Source organism: Pomacea canaliculata, linkage group LG13 (genome assembly GCF_003073045.1).
Source record: "Pomacea canaliculata isolate SZHN2017 linkage group LG13, ASM307304v1, whole genome shotgun sequence".
Lineage (NCBI taxonomy): Eukaryota > Metazoa > Mollusca > Gastropoda > Architaenioglossa > Ampullariidae > Pomacea > Pomacea canaliculata.
The window spans coordinates 22,953,259-22,960,786 of NC_037602.1; positions in this window are offsets into that span (position 1 = coordinate 22,953,259).

Here is a 7,528-nt window from a genome sequence, read left to right on the forward strand (position 1 = left end):
TTCAGGTGGTGGCATTCCCTTGTCTCCAACTGTTTTATTTGCCTCGCTTTTTTTTTTTTTTTGAAGCATTGTCTATTTTTGTAGATCCATTTATCTTTTATTTCTGGTACAGAACAGCCACCCTGCTTGCCAACACCTTGGCCGCGATTTTTTTTTTCCAAAGTTCTTTTTTTTTTTTTTTTTTGTTTTGTTTGTTTGGTGGGTTGTTTTGTTTTTTTTTGGTATCGTTCTTTTGTTGGAGAGGCAGCTGGAATGAATTTTGTCTTCCATGGATATCTCCTCTAACAAAATTTTTATTTCCATGTCACTGAAATTGGCTTTTCTCATATGTTTCGTTTCCCGTTTTTCTGCAAAAGGACATCGTCAGGGAGAAAAAGTAAACGCTACTTTTAAAACAAATACATGTGCAGTAGCGCATGAAAATCGGGCCTACCCGGAAGCTATTTATAGAACTGCCTTCCCGCGCCGAAAGCTAGTGGAGCTCTATCGGCGTTCCCTGCATACCACGTTAGTGGGGAGACTATCGCTGCGATAGCTTTCGGACCGAAAGGCTCTATCGCGACGATTGGCTAACGGTGTTTCTTGCATACGGGGCCAGTACCCACGTGACCTCTGCCTGTGCGCTCACAGGTTGGAGAGCAAATGTGACGTGTCGTGTGAATGTTTGGCCAACATTAATATTCCATTTATTCGTCCTCGTTTGAACACGTCCACCACATTCAACCTTTGTGTAGGTCTGCGTGGCTGTGACAATCTTTGGTGCTCCAGGAGAAATAAGTCTTGCCATCTGTTTCCCTGCCGGCCACCCGACCTGTGCTTTGCTGGGACGACAGACATCTTGCTGCCCACGCGCTGTGTGCCTCCTGTACCTTTATTTATTTACTTATTTATTTTGGAAAGGTCGATTTGGCACATGTATAGTTGTAAGCATGTATCTAAGCTACTGATGACAAGTCTGCAGTTCTCTTGTCGTTGCTGATGGATGCCGGTGGCCGACATGATGTTAGTCGACTGTTGAGCAGCCGCCAGCTTGGTGTCATCAACTGTCATTTCGTCATCTTTCCTCTTTCTTTCTTGATGTGCATTCATATCATGTCTACACCGAACACAACTCACTGCCTGCGTTGAACAAAACTGACCGACTGTCCGGACAGAACAAAACTGACCGACTGTCCGGACAGAACAAAACTGACCGACTGTCCGGACAGAACAAAACTGACCGACTGTCCGGACAGAACAAAACTGACCGACTGTCCGCACAGAACAAAACTGACCGACTGTCCGGACAGAACAAACACCATGTTGGCAGACGACAGAGGACTTGTAGAGGCGGGGGGGTGGGACCTGCACACGTGGACGAAGCTGACAAGATGTCGTCTCAATGGCCGATCGTGTGGAGAAGTTTAAACATTATTCCATCGCAATTCTTTTCCGCGCATTTAGCATGAGCTTCTCGAGATTCCATATTTAGCACGAATTTCCCACGATTCTATATTTAGCAGGCGCTCGCGGGGAATCCATATTTTCATATAACATGTTTCACTACAGACGCTGTTATCGCCATCGTTATCAGCGGCAGACCTACACACGTCCGTCAGCAGAAGTCTAGCAAACCACGGAAGTGACGTCACGTGCAGAAGGAGGTGTGACCTTGCGAAGGAACTCGTCTTTCTGTAATTTGTCGCGATTGTCGCTTGTCATTATGATGTCATGTAGAAGCCATCATCAGCAGTATAAAGAGGGATGGAGCGGAGTACACTGCCCACCCTCCCCTCCCTCATCTTGTTCTTACTTTCATTATTCGACTTACAACAACATCAATCATCAAAGCTAACAATATTGAAGAAAGTAAATCACGATTCGCTAAATCCCTTTATTGTTTTTTAAACGAGGATTGATCGGAGAAGCCTGCTGATGCGGTGAATAAGGGCCAGAGAAAGGGAAATATGCTTCTCCCTTCTCTTGAAGTACTTTGCTTTTGACCCCACCGCCATGAATGCAAGAGGCTGGAAATGATATTTGACTGATTTAGTTTACTTTAGTCTTGGCTACTCCTCCAAGACCGTATGTATAGGGCCGCAACAGACCTCGCCACCGGACCCGGTATAGGGCAGCCCCACTCAGTGGGGCCCACGTGGATCCCACGTCCTTTGCCTCGCTCTCTACTCTTCTTTTGCAAATTTCACTTTTGTCAGTTTGATTAACTGATTGATGGATGGATGGATTTATTTGTCTATTGTGCTTTGGCGAATGTTTGTGGATTTGTTTCATCGCCGACAGACGACGATGTTCTCTTTAACAAGTGAGCGAGTGTGTGAGTGTGTGTGAGTGTGTGTGTGAGTGTGTGAGTGAGTGTGTGTGTGTGTGTGTGTGTGAGTGTGTGAGTGTGAGTGTGTGTGTGAGTGTGTGAGTGAGTGTGTGAGTGTGTGTGTGTGAGTGTGTGAGTGTGTGTGTGTGTGTGAGTGTGTGTGTGTGAGTGTGTGAGTGTGTGTGTGTGTGAGTGAGTGTGTGTGAGTGTGTGAGTGTGAGTGTGTGAGTGTGAGTGTGTGAGTGTGTGAGTGTAAGTGTGTGTGTGTGTGTGTGTGTGTGTGTGTGTGTGAGTGTGTGTAAGTGTGTGTGAGTGTGTGTGTGTGTGTGTGTGAGTGTGTGTGTCCGTACAGACGTGTCAAAAGACGGATCGCTTAATGACATTGTTTTTATTTTACAAAAGATTTGAGAACATTCTAGAACACAAAAAGTCTCTCTATATTCCGCCAGTCAGCTGCCTGCTGTTCATCCGCCTCCTGGCAGTGCGTGACAGGAAGTGGGGAACGTGCACGTCACACAGATGATGGGGCTTCATTCTTGCAATAAGGAGGGAGCTAAACAATCATGATTGACTGTAGAAGTAATGACTGACTGTAGAAGTAATGATTGACTGACTGTAGAAGTAATGACTGACTGTAGAAGTAATGATTGACTGACTGTAGAAGTAATGACTGACTGTAGAAGTAATGATTGACTGTAGAAATAATGATTGACTGTAGAAGTAATGACTGACTGTAGAAATAATGATTGACTGTAGAAGTAATGACTGACTGTAGAAGTAATGATTGACTGTAGAAATAATGACTGACTGTTTGACTGCAAGTTATCTCGTGTAGAACTTTCTAACTGGTTTAGTGATTAATGTCCGATGTAGTGCTGTAACCACGTGTGCTCCTGTTGTAGATACACTTTATTTGGTGTCGGAGTGAGAGTAAATCACAACCTCCGTGGTTGCACACCTACCCCAGAATGAACGTCTGGCTGAGAGCCGAGGTGGGTACACTGTGCTTGCTTGAGACAGCTCGACCCCAGAGGCCTGGCCATCCTTGTACATCGTGTGTCGAGTACACCAACCCCAGAGGTGATGTAAGGGTTGATGTTTATATTCAGAGGTGATGTGAGGATTGTTGTTTATATTCAGAGGTGATGTGAGGATTGTTGTTTATATTCAGAGGTGATGTGAGGGTTGATGTTTATATTCAGAGGTGATGTGAGGGTTGTTTATATTCAGAGGTGATGTGAGGATTGTTGTTTATATTCAGAGGTGATGTGAGGGTTGATGTTTATATTCAGAGGTGATGTGAGGGTTGTTTATATTCAGAGGTGATGTGAGGATTGTTGTTTATATTCAGAGGTGATGTAAGGGTTGATGTTTATATTCAGAGGGGATGTGAGGGTTGTTGTTTATATTCAGAGGGGATGTGAGGATTGTTGTTTATATTCAGAGGTGATGTGAGGGTTGTTGTTTATATTCAGAGGGGATGTGAGGATTGTTGTTTATATTCAGAGGTGATGTGAGGGTTGTTGTTTATATTCAGAGGTGATGTGAGGATTGTTGTTTATATTCAGAGGTGATGTGAGGATTGTTGTTTATATTCAGAGGTGATGTGAGGGTTGTTTATATTCAGAGGTGATGTGAGGATTGTTGTTTATATTCAGAGGTGATGTGAGGGTTGTTGTGTTTATATTCAGAGGTGATGTGATGATTGTTTATATTCAGAGGTGATGTGAGGATTGTTGTTTATATTCAGAGGTGATGTGAGGATTGATTGTGTTTATATTCAGAGGTGATGTGATGATTGTGTTTATATTCAGAGGTGATGTGAGGGTTGTTTATTATATTCAGAGGTGATGTGAGGTTACTGTTTATATTTACAGGACCTCGAGTGTTTAGAGATGACCTGAGATCTTTCGTGTAAGTTGCGGCTGGTCCTCTACCAGTGGTGACTCCAGGGTTGAGGTCAATGACCTCAGATGTGACAGTTTCTGTTGTTTAGGCTGCGTGCTCGGTCGCACGGCTGCAGGCGAAGGTTGTTTACCGTGCGTATGTTTGTGTGTGATTGCAGTCGATGTTTACCAAGTATAGTGAGTAGCTTGTAACTCACACGACTGATGAACTAAACATGATTTTCAGCAGAAGTCACACAGACAGGATTTGTATAGTCAGCTGAGTTCTCTCGTCTGTGACAAAGAAAATGTGAAGCATGTGAAGCATGCTGTGAACGTGACGTGTGCTGTGACAGGGAGTTGTGGGGCAGAACTACTTCTACATTGCTTGTAACCTTGTGCGTGACGTTCTTGATGTAGTGCGTGACGACCACAGCGTGAGGGCTGCGACGATGTGCTGATGTCTTTCATTAGTGGAATGTCCACCTCACAATGACCTCACAACTCACGACAATGCATTCCACTCTCCTGCTGACTCTCACTCACTGAACAGTTACCTCACACTTCCTGAAAGGCTTCTTTTAGTGACATAGTCTGGTCACGTGACAATAAGTTGCTTACTTCACTCAACCTGTGTACATCGCTCCTTCCTGTCAGAATTTGTAGACGGTAGGCTAGATGTTCGTACGCCCATGTCTCGTGAGTGGACGCCAGTTTGCCCACCGTGTGCATGACGTCACTAGGCCGACTGTTGACCGTGTCGCTGTTGTAGCATACGTCAGTCTGTGTGCATGACGTCACTAGGCCGACTGTTGACCGTGTCGCTGTTGTAGCATACGTCAGTCTGTGTGCATGACGTCACTAGGCCGACTGTTGACCGTGTCGCTGTTGTAACATACTTCAGTCTGTGTGCATGACGTCACTCACTCTCACCTTGAGCCCGCCATGTCTGCAAGGTCACGTGGCGACTGTCAGAAGAGGTGACATGGAGGCAGTGCGAGGTGTCCAGCTGGGTGCAGACAGTCTTAGCTACTTGTTTGTGTCGAGGACCAAGCAGTCAGTAAGTCGTTAATGAAATGTCACGAATGTGTTAGTCTAACAGCTAGCCACCCTCGGTCCACACACAGACAGACAACTACTGCCATGGTCTCCAGCTCGCGCTCCCTTCTCACAGTCTCGCGGGATCCGTGACGTCATCGGTGTACACCAGCAACAAAGTTACAACAAAGACAGGTGATACGAGACACGGCCTTGTCCAGGCTAATCTTTATTGACATGTTGTTCTCGTTATTGACATGTTGTTCTCGTTATTGACATGTTGTTCTCTTTATCGACATGTTGTTCTCGTTATTGACATGTTGTTCTCGCTATCGACATGTTGTTTCCTAGATTCTAACTTCCAGTTGAGACCAGAGGCCGAAGCACAAAGCCAGATAATATGTACACAATTGTCGACAATTCTTCGACAAAAGGACAGACTAGATAAAGACAAGTGACTATCGATGGTTGTAAACAAAACTGAGTCTTTTTATGCCATTTATGTAAATTAATTAAATTAAGTCCGCAAAACTCTTTTAAACATTGTCCGTGTCGTGTACTATTTCTGTTTAGTTTATTGCAAGAGTCGATAGGGTTGTTTACAAGACATTGTTTACGTCGAAATTGACATCCCAGAAGCGCAGGCTTTACAAGTTTTCACCTGAAGTAACATGCTGACATTCTGCAGCGGAAGTGACGTAAGTTGTCTGCCCTCAGGTTTACGTTCACCTCCGGCCGGCAGCGAAGCGAACAGGTGAGACCCTGGTGTTGGACGTGCGGTCCCCTCGCATGGCAAGCAGGCGCTGAATCAGTCGGTTGAAGCTGCTCCGCTTGAGAAGCTCTGCAATGTGAGGACACAGGTAAGGACACAGGTAAGGACACAGGTAAGGATACAGGTAAGGACACAGGTAAGGACACAGGTAAGGATACAGGTAAGGACACCAGGTAAGGACACAGGTAAGGACACCAGGTAAGGATACAGGTAAGGACATGCTTGCTCAGTGTACACACACACACACCTTGCTCAGTGTACACACACACACACCTTGCTCAGTGTACACACACACACACCTTGCTCAGTGTACACACACACACCTTGCTCACCAAACAGCAACTGGCGGCTCCAGTGCTGTCTACCTGTCACACTCATCCTCCCGTCTGTCCTTGTTGTCACCAGGTTGTTACAAACATCGTCGCCTACCTCCTGTCAACTTTCTTCCTGTGCATTGACTGAAGTCAGGTGAGACAGGTGAGACAGGTGAGAACTTTGGTGAATCAGGTTGAATGTCTGACCATTGAAAGTGTGTATGCGCGTGTGTGTGTGTGTGTGCGTTCGTGCGTATGAGTGTGACCGGGTGTGGTGGGTGGATGGGTGGATGGGTGACACCAACACAGAGCATGACGAGCACAATGCCTACAAGTGTCATTTTAAACAGGTTGATTTGTAGTTCAGGTGATGATGATGGTGTCCTACATAACTGGTGTTTAGTTAACTACGATGTCTGCAACTCTAGTCAGGTAGCGTCGTAAGTACAGTATAGCTATAACTATAACTATAACTATAACTATAACTATAACTATAGCTCACTAGTGTCTGTGGGATTCAGGTCACGTGGCTGCTAGGCAGTGGAGGCTTCACAATCTGACATTAACAGCAATGGTGGTCATCACTGGTGTTGTCTGCTCCTCCTTAAAGCCTAACGTTTGTAACTGTCTCCCTCCAATCACACGGGGGTCTCTGTCTCCCTCCAATCACATGGGAGTCTCTGTCTCCCTCCAATCACACGGGGGTCTCTGTCTCCCTCCAATCACACGGGGTCTCTGTCTCCCTCCAATCACACGGGGGTCTCTGTCTCCCTCCAATCACACGGGGGTCTCTGTCTCCCTCCAATCACATGGGAGTCTCTGTCTCCCTCCAATCACACGGGGGTCTCTGTCTCCCTCCAATCACACGGGGGTCTCTGTCTCCCTCCAATCACACGGGGGTCTCTGTCTCCCTCCAATCACACGTGGGGTGAGCACAAACTGGCTTTGAGGCAGAGGCTGTTTTGGCGACAAACAGTAAGGGTTCATTATCCCCCATTTTTGCACCAGACTGACTAGTGGGGGCGCCACCCTCAAGCAGGCGCGTGGATGCAGTCCATCGTCACCGAGTGCCAGTCGTCACGCCAGCAGCACGTGAGAGGGGGGAGGAGAGGGAGGGAGACAATCGTTACTGTCGCTCGGACACCTCGCCAAGAGCGGAGCAGATGATGTGAGAGATAGTCCATTAATCAATACAAGCGATGACAAGCCC